Source organism: Schistocerca nitens, chromosome 9 (genome assembly GCF_023898315.1).
Source record: "Schistocerca nitens isolate TAMUIC-IGC-003100 chromosome 9, iqSchNite1.1, whole genome shotgun sequence".
Taxonomy (NCBI): domain Eukaryota; kingdom Metazoa; phylum Arthropoda; class Insecta; order Orthoptera; family Acrididae; genus Schistocerca; species Schistocerca nitens.
This window is the reverse complement of record NC_064622.1, coordinates 30,711,546-30,732,427: the sequence shown is the minus strand read 5'-3', so window position 1 is coordinate 30,732,427 and position 20,882 is coordinate 30,711,546.

Genomic DNA, 20,882 nt, shown 5'->3' with positions numbered 1-20,882 from the left:
TCGATACCTGATATGAATTCGACATAATGGTTTTAAATTTCGATTGATTTTGTTGACTTTATGTATCACTCCAGTCACATCCCCAGCCAGCTGCTAAGAACGAAACGGGTATTTTATGTTAATAGTACAGTCTTTCCGGTCCCTATCATTCGACACCTTCTCACACTCCCAGGCGTGATACGGTATCGGGATCAACACGCCAGTCGAAGTGCGGGCAGAAATCGTGGAGGTAACAACGGTGGCAATATCGAAGGGACCAGCATCGTCATAACTGGCAGTTGGTGATATAATGCCGTACTACCAGTCATAAGTGCCAATGGCTTGTTTGAAAGCGCATGCTATTTTGAACATTTGATGCCACTTGGGTCCGAGAACCTTTTTGGTGTACATTGCCTTACTGAAACTTTTTGAAACATAGTCGTCGGAAATAACAGCAGTCATAAAATAGTATTAAAGCTTTACGTTACTATTAAAGAGGCTTGGCCGCATACAATAATTATATTTTAAAAACGGTGACCGGTCGCCTTCAGTGTTTTATCACCTTCACACCGTTACTCTTTAAACGGAGTAACTTGTAAGCAATTAGAGGAGACGTTAGAAACGAGATACTACAGAAAATGATAAAATTCGGTTGTAAACAGCGAAAGAAATACCCACGACGACTGCTGGAGAAGGTGGGGTGGGTGGGATGGAGCATGAACAGGTCTAGGACGGCGTGAAGAACATCAGCTGCGTGACGTGTGGCAGCCGTCCAATGAATAGTGAGAGCTCTGCCCCCCTTCGATGATTTATTATTATACTTATGTGGTTGTTTTACTTTTTGTCAACAATGGTAATGTTCCGATTGCATCTAATGTATCTGTTACCTGTGCTGTATATAACAGTGTACGCTGCGTTGTGTTCTGATTAAAAAGTTTAGACCAATACTCTCGTATCTTTGGCTTGTAATCGGAAAACAGCTATCGTCATGCCGTTGCTATGGTTACTGCTGGCGCTTCTTCGTGCCATCTTTGCTCTACTTATATTACGCGTAAGACCCCAAACAGGACATCTAATGTCAATTTCTAATGTCAATGGTTATATCTTTATTATTATTCGGTAACAAGTCGTTTAATAATTTTTTTTTATTTAAAGTCTGTGTTTCTAGTTACTTGAATGCGAAGGTGATCCAAATATTTCGTTCTACAATAGCATTTACTCTGATCTTATTCATATTTCACAGCCACTGGCTGTCATTGGCGTAATGCTGGAGACAGTACGCGGAGCTGTCGCTATTTAGCCGCTTGGTGTGGCCGAGCGGTTCTAGGTGCTACAGTCTGGTACCGTGCAACCGCTACGGTCGCAGGTTCGAATGCTGCCTCGGGCATGGATGTGTGTAATGTCCTTAGGTTAGTTAGGTTTAAATAGTTCTGCGTTCTAGGGGACTGATGACCTCAGCAGTTAAGTCCCATAGTGCTCAGAGCCATTTGAACCATTTTGTCACTGTTTGTGAGACATCAGCTGCACGCCATACAGCTTTTGTTCTTCACGCCATCCAAGAGCGGTTCATTGTCTGTGCCACCACACCCAGCAGTAAACACTGGTGTTTCCTCTGCAACTTATACTGTCATTATATCATCTCATCTTACTCAATCTACAAAGCAACGGTCTGACGACGATCAAACACTGATCGCAACCAGTCACCGGCTTCAAAATAAAATTCTTGTGTGCGATCTGTACTGTTTTTATTATTTAAAGGTTTAATACATTAGTGAAGATTACTGTCGTATTAGTGTACTTTGGCAACTTCGGCTATGATAAGTGGCAGCGTGTAGTAACGAAATTAGAAAACTACAGTCCATTATCAGTACTTCAGTAAACACAATAAAGGCTCAAAATATTTTAGAGTCGTTGTTAGGACGACTAGTTTGTTGCAGCTCTCCTTTAATTTCCTGATGACGACACCCTCTTGAGTAGTCAGCACCCGAAAATTCGATAAGGTGGCTATTTTACCTAGAGAATATATTTTTAATCATCATTAGGATATTCAACAGAGCTGCACTTACTCCGAAACAGTTACCAGGGTTGTAGTTTCCCCTTTCTTTTAGCCGTTCGCAGTAACAGCGCAGAAAATCTACATTGAAGAGCCAAAGAAAATGGTACACCTGCCTAATATCGTGTAGGGCATCCGCGAGCACGCAGAAGTGCCACTACACGACGGGGCATGCACTCGACTAACGTCCGAGGTACTGCTGGAGGGAACTGACACCATGAAACCTGCAGGGCTGTCCATAAATCAGTAAGAGTACGAGGGCGTGGAGATCTCATCTGAACGGCCGGTTGCAAGTTATCCCAAATATGCTCAGTAACATTAATGTCTGGTGAGTTTGGTGGCCAGTGGAAGTGTTGAAACTCAGAAAAGTGTTCCTGGAGCCACCATGTAACAATTCTGGACCTGTCGTGTCCCATTGCCCTGCTGGAGTTGCCCAAGTCAGTCGGAATACACAATCGATATGAATGGATGATCAGAAAGGATGCTTACGTATGTGTCACTTATCAGAGTCGTACCTAGACATATCAGAGGTCCCATATCACTCGAACTGCACACGTCCCATATCATTACAGAGCCTCCACCAGCTTGGGCAGGCCCAGCTGACCTGCGGTGTCCATGCATTCATGAGGATGTCTCCATACCCGTACGCGTCCATCCGCAAGATACATTTTGAAACGAGACTTTTCCGACCAGCCAACATGTTTCCAGTCATGAATAGTGCAATGTCCGTGTTGACGGACACAGGTGAGTCGTAAAGCTTTGTGGCATGCAGTCATCAAGGGTACAAGACTGGGCCTTCGGCTCTGAAAGCCCATATCGATGTTGTTTCATTGAATGGTTGGTACGCTGGCACTTGTCTATGTCCCAGCCCTGAAATCTGCATCAGTTTGCGGTAGGGTTTCACTTTCGTCACGTTGGACGATTCTCTTTAGTCGTTGGTTCCGCTTTTGCAGGGTCTTTCCCCGGGTACAATGATGTCACAGATTTTATGTTATACCGTATTCCTGATATTCACGGTTCACTCGTGAGATGGTTGTACGGGAAAGTCCCCACTTCATCGCTACCTCGGATACTCTGTGTCCCATTGCTCGTGCGCCGACTGTAACACTTAAATCTTGATAACTTGCCATTGTAGCAGCAGCGACCGAGCTAACAACTGCACCAAACACTCGTTGTATAGGCATTTCCGACCGTAGCGCCGCATGTTGCCTGATTGCATATCTCGGTACTTGATTTCGCACTCCTATACCATTTTCTTTGGCACTACAGCGTATAATGGCCAACGTTACACGGGACAGATCTGTCATTCATTCACACTGTTGCCAGAGAAAATACCGAAAAAGCCTGTTACCCATCCTCGGGACCCAAATGTTAATTTGGTCACTCAACAGACAGCCGTCCGTTGTAGTTGCATCTACAGTACCACTGTCTCTGACGTTGAGGCACGCGAGCCACACCACCTGGCAAAGTACATGAACCACAGGGTAATTTTCGGATGGCAAATGCCAGTTTTCTATATGCAGGGTGCAAGAAAACGATTGCGACAACTTTCGGAGGATTCATAGTGGGCACCTTGTGGAGTAATTTGAGATTATAAACCTTACCAGAAACATTATACAACGTTGGTACAGGGTACTGACGTCACAGGAGCCAACAGTTGTGACTGGACAATACCTATCTGCAGCTATAACAGCTGACTAACGAAATTTAAGCTCTGTTTTGCAGGAGTGGATATGTGCTGTCAGGCCCATGGGAGAAGTAGAATTTCGATTCATCTGCGTGTAACTTTCATCGTCAGATGTTGTTCCCCGACATGTGTTCCTATCCTCAATTCGTTCTTCAAGAGCAACTTTACAACGGTTATCGTTAAACTGCGGCCCTTGGATAGCATGCGGTTCCAAGCAAATATTCATGCGGCCCGCTATTCTTAGCCATATTTTATAATAAAATGCATCTAGCAACAAACAGCCAAATTCACAAACATCAAGTAACGTTAAGAGACATAGAACATCCCTGAGCCGGCCGCTGGTGGCCGAGTGGTTCTGGCGCTACAGTCTGGAACCGCGCGACCGCTACGGTCGCAGGTTCGAATCCTGCCTCGGGCATGGATGTGTGTGTTGTCCTTAGGTTAGTTAGGTTTAAGTAGTTCTAAGTTCTAGGGGACTTATGACCTCAGCAGTTGAGTCCCATAGTGCTCAGGGCCACTTGAACCACTTGAACATCCCTGACAAACAAAAATACTTACATAAACGATAATATTTTAATATGCGCTAAGTTTCACTTGATGTCGCTGAATTCGGCCGTCAGGTAAGTGAAAATGGTTCAAAAGGCTCTGAGCACTATGGGACTTAACTTCTAAGGTCATCAGTCCCCTAGAACTTAGAACTACTTAAACCTAACCAACCTAAGGACATCACACACATCCATGCCCGAGGCAGGATTCGAACCTGTGACCGTAGCGGTCGCGCGGTTCCTGACTGTAGCGCCTAGAACCGCTCGGCCATCCCGACCGGCCGAGGTAAGTGAAGATCGCCTCTCACCACAGGGACGGAGGGGTAAATAGTACAGCCACTATGGCGGTAGAGAATGTGAGAGCGGAAATGTATTATTGTTTGTCTTCCAGAACTGACATCTCACTGACATGTGTGCGTCGAACCGATCAGTAGGTATGATATAAATTTTGACATGGAAGAAACACGGATTCGTGAATGCACGTTATAGATACCATCTTAAAATATGGTACATATTTATACCAAGAAACATTAAATTGGGGCTGTTGTAATGCAACGCAATGTGTAAAAACACATTCAAAATATTAAACGTACGAGATCGTATGTCACGCTGCATAATGCGTTTCAGTGTAAGTGCCGTTCCTCTTATAATTAAATTAATCATTATTATTAATAATAATAACAATTATTAATAATAACGATATGCGGAACAAGGTTCAGCCTCACGAAGTCGGTATTGGTTTCCGAGTAAGAACGTTTGACGACCAGTGCTCTACAGGATCTTGAATTTTATCGATATCGTTTTGTGACATCCTGTATGTATTCTGTTATATTGAAAAAAATGTTGCTCATCATTATTGTTTATTTATATCCTCTCACGTGATCAGGCTATCATTATTTCTTTCGCTTTCGGCTGGGGGGAAGTGCTTAATCAGTCACAATTTATCATTGTCAATACACCTGCGTTCAGAGTTAAGGAAAATGAAAAATTACTACTTACAATCACGCATTTTCATTTTAACAACGTACCTCCATTCACCCACTACATAAAGTTCTATAATCATTTCAATGTTCGAAGGCCGTATTCAGCACGACACAGTAAATCACATCATATTTGTAATATCGCAATCGATTTCCTCAGTACCTTAACTGACTTCAGAAGTTCCATGATTGATTGTTCATTCTTTCTCAAACGTATTGTTACATGGAAAAGTTTTTTATTTTTCAGGCGACTGTCAACAGCAACGATATACTTGGAGAAACGCATTGTAAACAATGCGGTGTCTCAAAATAAGTTTATTCACAACCGGTTTCAATCATTGATGATTTTCACAATGGAGAAATATCATGAAACTTCACACGTCATACATGCTATTTAAACAAAAAAGATGCCATGGCTGGTATGTTGTTGTGTTCTTCAGTCCTGAGACTGGTTTGATGCAGCTCTCCATGCTACTCTATCCTGTGCAACATTCTTCATTTCCCAGTACCTACTGCAGCCTACATCCTTCTGAACCTGCTTAGTGTATTCATCTCTTGGTCTCCCTCTACGAGTTTTACTCTCCACGCTGCCCTCCAATGCTAAATTTGTGATCTTTTGATGCCTCAGAACACGTCCTACCAACCGGTTCCTTCTTCTTGTCAAGCTGCGCCACAACCTCTTCTTCTCTCCAATTCTATTCAATACCTCCTCATTAGAATGTGATCTACCCATCTAATCTTCAGAATTCTTCTGTAGCACCACATTTCGAAAGCTTCTATTCTCTTCTTGTCTTAACTATTTATCGTCCACGTTTCACTTCCATACATGGCTACACTCCATACAAACGACTTCCTGACATTTAAATATATACTCGTTGTAAACAAATTTTTCTTCTTCAGAAACGCTTTCCTTTCCCTTGCCATTCTACATTTTATATCCTCTCTACTTCGACCATCATCAGTTATTTTGCTCCCCAAATAGCAAAACTCCTTTACTACTTTAAGCGTCTCGTTTCCTAATCTAATTCCCTCAGCTTCACCCAATTTAATTCGACTACATACCATTATTCTCGTTTTGCTTTTGTTGATATTCATCTGATACCCTCTTTTCAAGACACTATCCATTCCGTTCAGCTGCTCTTCCAAGTCCTTTGCAGTCTCTGACAGAATTACAATGCCATCGACGAACATCAAAGTTTTTATTTCTTCTCCATGGATTTTAATACCAACTCCGAACTTTGCTTTTGTTTCCTTTATTGCTTGCTCAATATACAGGTTGGATAACATCGGGGATAGGCTACAACCTTGTCTCACTCCCTTCCCAACCACTGCTTCCCTTTCATGTCCCTCGACTCTTATAACTGCCATCTGGTTTCTGTACAAATTTTAAATAGCCTTTCGCTCTCTGTGTTTTACCCCTGCCACCTTCAGAATTTGAAAGAGGGTATTCCAATCAACATTGTCAAAAGCTTTCTCTATGTCTACAAATGCTAGAAACGTAGGTTTGCCTTTTCTTAATTTTTCTTCTAAGATAAGTCGTAGGGCCAGTACTGCCTCACGTGTTTCAGCATTTCTACGGAATCCAAAGTGATCTTCCCCGAGGTCGGCTTCTACCAGATTTTCAATTCGTCTGTAAAGAATTCATGTTAGTATTTTGCAGCTGTGACGTATTAAACTGATAGTTCGCTAATTTTCACATCTGTCAACACCTGCTTTCTTTTGGATTGGAATTATTATATCCTTCTTGAAGTCTGAGGGAATTTCGCCTGTCTCATACATTTTTCTCACCAGATGGTAGAGTTTTGTCAGGACGGGCTCTCCCAAGGCTGTCAGTAGTTCTAATGGAATGTTGTCTACTCCGGGGGCCTTGTTTCGACTCAGGTCTTTCAATGCTCTGTCAAACTCTTCACGCATTATCGTATCTCCCATTGCATCTTCATCTGCATCCTCTTCCATTTCCATAATATTGTCCTCAAGTACATCGCCCTTGTATAGACCATCTATATACTCCTTCCACCTTTCTGCTTTCCCTTCTGTGCTTAGAACTGGATTTCCATCAAAGCTCTTGACATTCATGCAATAGGTTCTCCTATCTCCAAAGGTCTCCCTAATTTTCCTGTAGGCAGTATCTACACTCCTGGAAATTGAAATAAGAACACCATGAATTCATTGTCCCAGGAAGGGGAAACTTTATTGACACATTCCTGGGGTCAGATACATCACATGATCACACCGACAGAACCACAGGCACATAGACACAGGCAACAGAGCGTGCACAATGTCGGCACTAGTACAGTGTATATCCACCTTTCGCAGCAATGCAGGCTGCTATTCTCCCATGGAGACGATCGTAGAGATGCTGGATGTAGTCCTGTGGAACGGCTTGCCATGCCATTTCCACCTGGCGCCTCAGTTGGACCAGCGTTCGTGCTGGACGTGCAGACCGCGTGAGACGACGCTTCATCCAGTCCCAAACATGCTCAATGGGGGACAGATCCGGAGATCTTGCTGGCCAGGGTAGTTGACTTACACCTTCTAGAGCACGTTGGGTGGCACGGGATACATGCGGACGTGCATTGTCCTGTTGGAACAGCAAGTTCCCTTGCCGGTCTAGGAATGGTAGAACGATGGGTTCGATGACGGTTTGGATGTACCGTGCACTATTCAGTGTCCCCTCGACGATCACCAGTGGTGTACGGCCAGTGTAGGAGATCGCTCCCCACACCATGATGCCGGGTGTTGGCCCTGTGTGCCTCTGTCGTATGCAGTCCTGATTGTGGCCCTCACCTGCACGGCGCCAAACACGCATACGACCATCATTGGCACCAAGGCAGAAGCGACTCTCATCGCTGAAGACGACACGTCTCCATTCGTCCCTCCATTCACGCCTGTCTCGACACCACTGGAGGCGGGCTGCACGATGTTGGGGCGTGAGCGGAAGACGGCCTAACGGTGTGCGGGACCGTAGCCCAGCTTCATGGAGACGGTTGCGAATGGTCCTCGCCGATACCCCAGGAGCAACAGTGTCCCTAATTTGCTGGGAAGTGGCGGTGCGGTCCCCTACGGCACTGCGTAGGATCCTACGGTCTTGGCGTGCATCCGTGCGTCGCTGCGGTCCGGTCCCAGGTCGACGCGCACGTGCACCTCCCGCCGACCACTGGCGACAACATCGATGTACTGTGGAGACCTCACGCCCCACGTGTTGAGCAATTCGGCGGTACGTCCACCCGGCCTCCCGCATGCCCACTATACGCCCTCGCTCAAACTCCGTCAACTGCACATACGGTTCACGTCCACGCTGTCGCGGCATGCTACCAGTGTTAAAGACTGCGATGGAGCTCCGTATGCCACGGCAAACTGGCTGACACTGACGGCGGCGGTGCACAAATGCTGCGCAGCTAGCGCCATTCGACAGCCAACACCGCGGTTCCTGATGTGACCGCTGTGCCGTGCGTGTGATCATTGCTTGTACAGCCCTCTCGCAGTGTCCGGAGCAAGTATGGTGGGTCTGACACACCGGTGTCAATGTGTTCTTTTTTCCATTTCCAGGAGTGTATATTACCCCTAGTGAGATAAGCCTCTACATCCTTACATTTGTCCTCTAGACATCCCTGATTAGCCATTTTGCACCTCCTGTCGATCTCATTTTTGAGACGTTTGTATTCATTATTGCCTGCTTCATTTACTGCATTGTTATATTTTCTCCTTTCATCAATTAAATTCAATATTTCTTCTGTTACCCAAGGGTTTCTACTAGCCCTCGTCTTTTTACTTATTTGATCCTCTGCTGCCTTCACTATTTCATTCCTCAAAGCTACCCATTCTTCTTCTACTGTATTTCTTTCCCCCATGCCTGTCAATTGTTCCCCTATGCTCTCCCTGAAACTCTGTACAACCTCTGTTTCTTTCAGTTTATCCAGGTCCCATCTCCTTAAGTTCCGACCTTTTTGCAGTTTTTTCAGTTTTAATCTCCATTTCATAACCAATAGATTGTGGTCAGAGTCCACATCTGGTTCAAATGGTTCAAATGGCTCTAAGCACTATGGGACTCAACATCTAAGGTCATAAGTACCCTAGATCTTAGAACTACTTAAACCTAACTAACCTAAGGACATCACACACACCCATGCCCGAGGCAGGATTCGAACCTGCGACCGTAGCAGTCCCACGGTTCCGGACGAGTCCACATCTGCCCCTGGAAATGTCTTACAATTTAAAACCTGGTTCCTAAATCTCTGTCTTACCATTATATAATCTAGCTGATACCTTTTAGTATATCCAGGGTTGCTCCATGTATACAACCTTCTTTTATGATTCTTGAGCAAGTGTTAGCTATGATTAAGTTATGCTCTGTGCAAAATTGAACCAGACGGCTTCCTTTTTCATTTCTTCGCCCCAATCCATATTCACCTACTATGTTTCCTTCTCTCTCTTTTCCTACTCTCGAATTCCAGTCACCCATGACTATTAAATTTTCGTCTCCCTTCACTACCTGAATAATTTCTTTTATCTCCTCATACATTTTATCAATTTCTTCGTCATCTGCAGAGCTAGTTGGCATATAAACTTGTACTACTGTAGTAGGTCTGGGCTTCGTGTCTGTCTTGGCCACAATAATGCGTTCACTATGCTGTCTATAGTAGCTTACCCGCACTCCTATTGTTTTATTCATTATTAAACCTACTCCTGCATTACCCCTATTTGATTTTGTATTTATAACCCTGTATTCACCTGACAAAAAGTCATGTTCCTCCTGCCACCGAATCTCACTTATTCCCACTATATCTAACTTTAACCTATCCATTTCCCTTTTTAGATTTTCTAACCTACCTGCCCGATTAAAGGATCTGGCACTCCATGCTCCGATCCTTAGAACACCAGTATTCTTTTTCCTGATAGCTGGTAACACTTGGTAAATAACGGATATTCATATCTACCCTACCATTCCATCTATGAAAAAATGACGAACGTAACACTATGTCCCCCTTCAAGCTAAGCAGCTTTTGTTTGAAAGATTAACTTATACCAGTAATAGTGGGCAAGTTATTCAGGTGACCAGTCTTAAGTGCCTCTCCCTGTACATGTATTGTACTAAGTCTTCCTCATGCCCTCCACTCACGTGACCCACCCCACTTTCTATAATGTCATAATAACCTCCCCCTCTCCTAATCCACACCCCCGTTCTTGGTCATAAACGAAACAGAGAGCTTTTAAGAATCTTAATTTTCACTTCTTGGACAACAGGAGAGCTTCGAGAAACACAAACCCGTATTTAGATTTCTCAAATGGAATTTGGTATTTTACGACCAATCAGATTTATATTCTTCTTTCTCGGACAGTCAGAGAACTTTTGAGAAAATCCAGCCATTTATTCATCTCCGAAACTCAGTCCAGTATTTTTGCGACCGACTATATTTGTAACTCCCTTTCAGACCACTGCCAATCACAGAGTTTGTAGGCCAATACACATACTTAAATCTCGCAATCAAAACCCAGTATTATAGCGGTTCTCAACTCAGTCTTAAACCATACTAATTAGTCTGTCACAGAGTTATTAATCCAGGAAATAAATTTATTGGTCTTGTCATGTCATAGCAAAGTATTTTTCCAGCCAATCACACTTTAGTATTTTGCCGGCCATTAGAACGAAACAGCCAATTTCTATTTTTATTCTTAGTGCCCCCCACTTGCCAATGAGCAAAGTCCATATTTGTGACACATTTCGTGCAATATTTTCACAGTTGTCTATGTTGTTTATTAAAATATATAAAGATTACGTTTCTCTGTAACAGTACAAAACACAGAAATGGTTAGCGATCTAATTTACAAGTGAAGCAGCATTTGTCAATGAGGGAAGTTCGATTATTGTGCTGTACTTCGTACAAGGCACAATGGACCCCATAATACTGTTCCACTATCTTATCTTCATCTCTAAATTGTTCCATAACAGGAAAAATGAAATGCTACTCCCTTATCTGCGCTACTGAAGCACACTTGGCGTCCCATTGTTATTTTCAGCGCTGAAACGTCTTTCAAAAATGCGTAGACACATTGAAGATACTTGTGTAACATATAGTAACTGCAGGTTTGGTTACGTTGCACTGGTGCACGGAAACGAATTTTTTGATATTAGGTAATCGAAACCACGATTCCAAGCCTATAACATTTCACAGACTGTGACAAACAGTGACATACGTGAAAAAATGCTGCATCGTGCATGTCGTTTAGATTTATTATTTCTTTGCTGCTAATTTCATTCCCAACATATTTTGCAGGAAGTTTTTGCGTACGCCGCTGAATGCACCTACAAAATTATATTTTTCTATGACATGTAGATCCGGAGATATGGTGTTATAAACGCTGACATACGTGAAGAGATGCCGGATCATGCATGAAGTTTTAGTACATTTATTCTTTACCACTAAGACCCTCATACAGTCGTGTCACCTTAAGAAATTGTCTGACATGTGGCAACACTTCTGACAGATTTCAACTGCGAAGCGCAAATGGCTGTAGGTGAAAACTTTTGGCGTCTCTAGAGTTATAAAGAGGCGTTGCCATAGAGACGTATACAAGATCCTGTTGTAGACACATGAAGCACCTGCGACCATTGTACAGAAACTGTCCAGGATCATGTGTTTTTAATCTGTATATTTTACTTACAAATTTGTACATTTCGCGGATTTCTTTGTTCTGCTGCTTCATAATTTCAAAGGTGTTTAAAAAAAAAAAACGTGGAAATAACTTCCATATAGACACTTCACTAGAAACGCATTTCATTTTTTGTTTCCGTTTCTAATAGAAAATTTTTAAAACGAACTCCCGGGCAGTGCCACGTTGGCAGCTAGAAGTAAAATAATAAGAAAACGTACAGCTAAATTTCATTACGCCACGACAGAGAATGGGATATAAGATAACACAAAAAATACGCAACAAAATATAGTTACTCCTATTGAGCATAAATATCTCTGAAATAGCGCAAATAAATACAATCCGACAGTATAAAGTAAGAATAGTAGATAAACTTTTCAGTTAATTGCCATTAAACAAGATGAAAGTAAAGATATTGCATTAAACTATATTTATCGTTTTCTATGGATCCCTTGGAGAGGAGTCTCTGGGATGTGGAAAGAGTTAAATTTCTTTTTCTAGATACTTTTTTACTCATTCTAATGCAAGTAGAGTTATGAGCTATAATCCTTTTGAAGATATTCATTGATGGAGTAGGAGGAGTTAGCCAACAGGAAGTTCCTTAATTCACTCTGATACGGATCTTTATCAGTTACAAAACCTTTGATAAGCTCTGGTTAGTTATTGAATATATGAGTACCCATGTATTTGACTCCTTTTTTGTACTAATGTTAAGCTTTTATAGTCCTTATGCAGATTGTTTTTGGTTCTGGTATTATAATCACATTTTGCACTATTCTGTGTGAAAAGAGACATGTTGGAAATGGCAATGACATCAATGTGTATATGTACTAAATAGTAGTAGTTAGAATACCAAGTTTCTTAGGGTCTCTGCATGATGATCTAGGACTGACACCAGATATAGTCCTAATGATTCGTTTCTGAATTTTTAAAATGTTCCTTTTGTGAGAGGAGTTTGCCCAAAAGATGATTCCATAACTCATTAGTGAATGGTAGTAGGCCGAATAAACTAACATATTCATTTTTGTATCACCTCTTTCTGCTATCATGCGTACTGCAAATGTAGCTGAACTAAGTCGTTTCATTAAGTCTGGAGTATAAGTTTTCCAATTTAGGTTGTGTTCAATTTGTAGCCCTAAAAATTTGACACTGTCTACAGCTTTAATTTCATTGTTTGAGTATGTTATACTTGTAGGGCCAGGTATTCTTTGTCAGGTACTAAACTGTATGTACTGGGTCTTGTCAAAATTCAGTGACAGTCAATTTGCTGTGAACCATCCATTGATACTTACAAACATTTCATTAGCTGATTTCTCAGTGAGATCGTGGCTACTGTTTCTTATACCAATACTTGTATCGTCTGCAAAGAAGACAAAATTTGTATGCTGTGACACTGAATATGGAAGGTCATATGAAATTCAAGTATCCAAACATTCGTCTGCTATGAAATAGGGTATCACAAAGATTTTTCGTGAAGTAATTTGCCTCAATGCACATTGGATGAACATGTTTTATACGTTATCGTTTGTTTCAGAGATGTTCAGTTAATACCAGTAAACTAAAAAGTGTTACTGAACGGCATTAACTGAGAGGCAACAATCTGTTTTTCGTCACAGGATTTAACAACACACAAACTATGCTGAATTTAAATATTACAGACTAACTCTTCTGACTTGATCTGTTGCTTGGATTTCTCTCTCAACACTGTAACGACTCTGGGAGAGACGTAGAGGTAGGGATGGGGGTGGAGAAAATTTAGCTGTACAAGGTTGTCACTTGTGTCTTAGCTGACCTCTGTTACTTGAACATGAGGACAGCAGAGCCCCTTGTCAAGGGGGACAGCAGGGGATGATGGATAACTGCCCGTGGTGGGCTTGGGGCAGACCATGCCACACATGTCAACTGGAAGTGTTCTGCAAAGTGACTGTAAATTTTTGTGATCCATCAGAAGTTACCCCGTCCTCAGCGAGCGAGAAAGCCTCTACTCACAAGACAAATAACCGTCAAGATAACTCTGCTGAAATATTCGTTATGGCGTTAATTAAAACCCCTATTTTCTACTTTCTACATAAACTGAAGTGCCTGTCACAGCTCCTGTCATGCCTTAAATTTTGGATTACGTTTTCTATGCCACAAAAACAAAAAAAAAAAAGATGAAACATAAAATCGGATTTTCTGAAAATTTTAATCAGTTTAATTCTCTTCGGCAGTTCTTTCGAGGTTGCTTACACTTCCTGGAAATAGTTTCCTTCAACCATATCCTGGCACCAGCGTAGTGAGTTAGGGAAGTAGGGGGTAAAGAGGCAAATCGACTCTCCTATTATCAGTTAAAAGCAAGAATACTACAAATTTATCATTATTTTGTATCTTTCCGCATGAGTTCCTCAACTAAAGCATCAGATGTTTTTTAAATCTATCTAGGGAAAAAGTTAATGAAAAGAAGTCTTTTGCTTTTGTTTCCACTTGCAATCAAATCTAAAGGCTGTAAATTCAACTGAATACCTAAAAATTACAATAACGAGCAACTTAAACGGAAAAGAACACACACAAAATGTTGAGGGGAAGGCGAAACAAAGACTGCGTTTTATTGGCAGAACACTTAGAAGATACAAGACATCTACTAAGGAGACAGCCTAAACTACGATTGTCTGCCTCCTTTGGAGAATTGCTGTGCGATGTGGGATCCCCACCAGATAGGATTAACGGAGTAGATCGAGGAAGTTCAAAGAAAGGGCAGCACGTTTTGTATTATCGAGACATAGGGGACAGAGTGCACGGACACGACACACGATTTGGGGTGCACGTCATTAAAACAAAGGCTTTTCTTGTTGCGGCGGGATCTTCTCACGAAATTTCTATCACCAACTTTCTCCTCCGATAGCGTAAATAATTTGTTGACGCCGACCTACATAGGGAGAAACGATCATCGTAATAAAATTAGCGGAATCAGAGCTCGCACGGAAGGATATAGGTCTTCGATTTTTCCACTCTCTTTTCGAGAGGGTAATAATAGAGAATTATTGAGAAGGAGGTTCGATGAATCCTCTGCCAGGCACTTAAGTGTGATTTGCAGAGTATCCATGTAGATGTAGATACTGATGCACCACTGAATCACTATAGCTAGATTCGTGGATGGAAGCAAAACATCTCTTCTAGCATCTCGCTCCAAATTTACGTTTGATTCCTCGACCGTGAACAAGAACTGTCGTTCATCCCTAAGCAATATACGTGAAACCAGATGCCTTCAAGGCTATTGTAGCAATTATAGATAGAATAAATCAAACTGAAAACACCAAAACAACAGAAAACGAGAAAATTTAGGACGATATCAAGACGCAGTCCTTTAATTATCACTATCATGCCGATCCTTTGGGTGTTATCGCCATGGCCATCTTGTTAAGAGCATTAATCTATTGTGGACGTTTCGTTACACGATTAATATGTAGGTTTCCATGGTGCTTTACTTCCCATTGAGTTAGAATTTCTTTCTTTTTGGAGGAAGGAAATCCATCATGCAGCCAAAATTTTTGCGAAGTTTGTAAGCAGGCTAATTTTATAGCTGTATTATTAACGCTGCAGTCATTGGAAGTAAGGACGCCATTGGGATTCCGGCCTAGTTAAAAATCCCGATGCGATTATTTAATTCAGTATGACTTTGTTCGCCCACATGCGGATAGCTACGTCAGTGAATATTTTAGAAAAGAAACAATACATATATTATCCAGTGCCCATCAAGATTCTATCCCTGAACCCGTAGTTTGAATACTCTGATAGCCATGATGTAGCTCATAGTCGTTTCTCCCAGCTGTTCATCGAGAGGAAAAGAAAGGTAACTGGCAGTGTAGACGGAGCTTACAGGAACCTCCAGCAACGTAATCACACAACACTGTAAGTCCATGTTGTGTTTCTGTTTAGGGTCATCATACCCCACATTGACGATGGAGTGCATAGTTTGAACCTACGAACGTTTCCCAAACGTTCTACAATTCGATATCCTTAATTTACAATAGTAAAGCGTTATATACGTAATTCTCCGTAAGTCTGATAAAATTGCGTTGTGAAATCCCAGGCTGACGCTGCTATGACTGGTCTTAATTTTATTGGCAATTTCATGGTTCAGGAATACATGATCCGAATGTAAGAAGTATTATGGTTGCTTCTGCACATTGTATTTGAAGCTCATAAAAGGTCAGGCCGAAGTGAGATGAAATAGCAATGCATGTGTGTCGCCAACAGTGAGAAGCGAATTAATTCATCCAGTAGCCCCTCTACAGTGATATAAAGATACGATAAAGCAATATCTTTAAATGTTTAATTAGTGTGGCGAAATAAATGAAATAAATTAAATTGATTGATTTTTTGAAAACAGAAAAAAATTGTACATATGGAACTTTAACTTTACAATTTTTGAAAGGCTTTTGTACGGACTGTATTGACCGGCTTGAATGCGGACAAATTTAGAGTTGCGTGAAATTTGCCTGTAATATAATTTACAGTTCCGATTAATAACATTTTTAAATTCTACGTCATTATTGATCTAAACAGAGTTCTCACCTTAGACGTAGAATTAGTCCTTCTGCCACAATATTAATTCATTAGTCGCCATCGATGTTCTTCTCTTTGTTGACCGTGTGTATCTTCTTAAGTCGGCATCGGTTTCCTTCACGAAGAGGGTGGAAGCAAAGGAATACAATGCTACGTCGCTTTAAATAATTCTCGTAAAACTTAGATATTTTCACAATTTTTTATTCACAAGACAATAAGACTTGCTCTGCTCGTCGCATAAACCATAAATACTAACAAGATGGCTGCCTTTCAGCACACACCAAAAATTACGTCCATCCCCTACAACATAACAATCGAAAGTGTATCTTAACTCCTTCTTGTATTATGAAACAAAGGAGAGTCCAATATGAACATTACAGAGATTATATTCTACATTCATCTCAATTTAATCTTTGGCGCAGACTTTAAAGTGTTGTACCTCTCTGCGTCTGAATGTGTCATTACACTGGTCCTAATTTTATTGGCAATTTCAGGGTTCAGAACGTACATGATCGGAGGGTAACAAGTATTATAGTTGCTTCTACACATTACACTTGAAGCTCATAGAAGGTCACGCCGAAGTGAGATAAAATAGCAATGCACATGTGTCGTCAACAGAGAGAATCGAATTAACTCATCCAGTAGCCCCTCTACAGTGATATAAAAGTACGATAAAGCAATATCTTTAAATGTTTAGTTACGCCTCTTCTACTTCTAAAATCATCTGATTTATCTATGTAAGTTGTAGTCTTCTTTTCGCATTATACAGAGCACATAAAAACCGTAAGTTCACGTCATGGAAGTTGTCGTAAAATAGAACAAAATTTGCCAGAAACAATAAGTCGGAATTACATGGCTGTGCAGCTACAGCCAAACGAGATATTTTCAAAAAGTAACAGGAGTTTGGAATTTCGCGTGATGTATTAGTCCTATTAGCGCGATGTTTTCAATGTTGTGTTGATACTCATATCTAAAGAGATACCCAGGTTGGTTATGTATTCTGTTGGCAGCTGTCAAAAGTTTACACATGCTTTGGTAGTATCGGCGATTATTGTATTAAAAATGAATCAGAGAATTTTTATAAAATTTTGCTGTAAGTACCGAGTAAAGTTCAACAAAGGTTTCGGAATGTTCAATAATGCTTTCGTTGAGTGTGCTGTGACTGAAAGTAGTGTTTACGTGTGGTACAAGTGATCAGAAGGCGGTCTTGAAGTCGACGATGGCGAACATTCTGTTCGCCCCGGTACATCACCGACCGATGACATTTCAGAAAAGTGAAGGAAATGATCTTGATGACGCCAAATCACAATCAGTGAACTCTTTGATGGCTATGATATATAAATCGGTTCGTACCATGAAACTGTTTCGCATATGAAATCAGTGGCTGCAGAGTATGTTCAAACATTAATTTCGAACAAAAATAGCAAGGAATGAAGTTGTTCGGAATATCGATACCCAGGTTCAGTCGTTCGAGTGCAAGCATTTGGGATCACAAAGACCGTAAAAGCTTCCACTAGAGAGATCAAATGTAAAGGTTATGCGCATAGCGTTTTTAGAATTTGTTGCCACAAGGTCGAAAGAGCAATAAAGAGCGCCACTTATTGATTCAATTCACGTTGCGTAACGCTGTTCTAAAATAATTATTTAAATGAAAATTAATTTTTAATATATAACGTTTATAAATAGGACTGAAACACGTACAATACTTTGTGCCACCTCAATAGGATTGCTAACCCCATAAAAATAGTCATGAAGATTTTGTGATTGTGAATTTTTAATAGCTTTGGAGATCCTTGTAAGACTTAAAACTAAAAACGTGGGGCACATGCAATAGATAACAGTGAGTAGATGAGGTATTCATGCATTAGTTAGTCATTAGTTGAATGGTAATTAGGTGAATTATTCATATATCAATTACGTAATGAATGCGCCCCATATTTTTTGGTTTTAAATCTTACAAGTATTTCCATAGCAATTAAAAAGAGTTTAAAAAATTCAAGACTTTCTGTATGGCGTTAGGAATCGGTATGAGGCTAGCAGACATTATTTTATACCTTTTACTCCCACTTAGAAACGGTACACTAGAAATTCATTTTTATTTAAATAACTATTTTCTATCTTTTAGGCTCATATGTGTAAAACTTTTCAGTTATTCCAACATTTTTATGGTGTTACAAAAGACATGTGATTCATTTCAGGTGCTCATCACCCGACTCAACCGTTATATCGCTTGTTCATATGATTATATCGCGAAAAAAACATTAAGGTCAAACACAAGATATACTGTAGCCGACACGAATGGTTACCAGCAATCGTTCATCCCACGAACCATTCACGACTGTGACAGGAAAAGGGGAAAGAGTAGTGATATACAAAGTACCCTCCGCCATACATCAGACAAGAAAGTGAGTTAATATTGCATGGCCGACCGGTGTGGCCGAGAGTTTCTAGGTTCTACAGTCTGGAACCGCGCGACGGCTATGGTCGCACGTTCGAATCCTGCCTCGGGCATAGATGTGTGTGATGTCCTTAGGTTAGTTAGGTTTAAGTAGCTCTAAGTTCCAGGGGACTGATGACTTCAGAAGTTAAGTCCCATAGTGCTCAGAGCCATCTGAGCCAATATTGCATGTCACTCAGCTCTGAGGTCATCGGGAAGTCAGTATGAAATGACCTGCAAAATTTGTACCGCATAGACAGACTGACTAGAAAGTGACCTACGAAAAACATGGAAACATGCCGAGATTTTTGTGTACCACCCAGCTTCGATATTCGCCAGACATGGATCCAAGTGACTTGTTTATTCCCTAAAATCATGAAAGCTCTGAAGGGCCGTCGTTTTACAAGCATAGATAATATTAACAAAGGCACCGCTGAGAGAGCGAAAAGCTATCCCGTAGTATTTCGAGGATAGGAGGAGCGATGAGTTAAGCGTTTAATATGCAAAGTGGGGTACGAGGAAGAGAAGAACATTGATATGAACGAATATATTAAATGATTGCCAAGAAATAAAAATTTCCGTTTGCTTCTGAATACACCTCGTAAAAAGTTTACCAATCAACGACAACTGCTTGACAGTCAACACCCGTGAAGAGCCGGCTGCAAAAATTCTTCAGGTTATAGTAACGTGCGTGGTATTTTCTAGTATGTCCACATTTCATTTCTTTGATAATGTCTAGCATAGATGTTCCAAGCAGAATTTTCGAGGATTTACTGTAACAATGGTGATTACACAAGAAGGGACGTTTAGTTGTTAAGTTAAATGTTCAAATGTGTGTGAAGTCTTATGGGACTTAACTGCTAAGGTCATCAGTCCCTAAGCTTACACACTACTTAACCGAAATTATCATAAGGACAAACGCACACACCCATGCCCGAGGGAGGACTCGAACCTCCGCCGGGACCAGCCGCACAGTCCGTGACTGCAGCGCCTAGACCACTCAGCTAATTCCGCGCGGCGACTCTTTTTTAAGTTACGTTTTGTTTTTATGCAGTCTCTTAACTTAGACTTACTGATCTATTTTTCAAAACAGCTGTACCATTTCAATTTATACAATCATATTGAGCAATGTTGACTCCGTTAAGCATAGAGCCGGCCGCTGTGGCCGAGCGGTTCTAGGCGCTTCAGTCTGGAACCGCGCGACCGCTACGGTCGCAGGTTCGAATCCTGCCTCGGGCATGGATGTGTGTGATGTTCTTAGGTTAGTTAGGTTTAAGTAGTTCTAAGTTCTAGGGGACTGATGACCTCAGATGTTAAGTCCCATAGTGCTCAGAGCCATTTGAACCATTTGTTAGCATACCTGGTGCAGCAGGTTCCCAGAAGAAGGTCTCCGCAGGACAAGAACATTGGATGCGAGGACTTTTGAACGAATGATGCTGTACGAAAGCTACAGATCTTTACAGGTATTAGTGGAGATAAGGTATGTAATATACAGTCACATGTCGCAGACTGAACGCCATTTTGTGTTTGTAGCTTGAAAGAAAGCCGCTGTAACGCGAAGATCTTTGTTAAGGGCGCAGTCGAAGAACACGCATAAGGCACCTGTCAACACAGAGTAGACCTGACACTAGACGATTGAATGCTGGACTGGTAAATCATTGAAACAGGGATGGTTCAAATGGCTCTGAGCACTATGGGACTCAACTGCTGAGGTCATAAGTCCCCTAGAACTTAGAACTACTTAAACCTAACCAACCTAAGGACAACACACACATCCATGCCGGAGGCAGGATACGAACCTGCGACCGTAGCGGTCGCGCGGTTCCAGACTGTAGCGCCAGAACCGCTCGGCCACCAGCGGCCGGCGAAACAGGGGTGGCCAGAAGTATCTTAGATTAGGCACCACTGTTGTAAACGACGCCTGCTAGTCGTAGGCTAAGGGTGTATTTATCACTTGCAGTTTAAACACAAAGCCCTGTCACCACATAGAAAAACCTGATATATG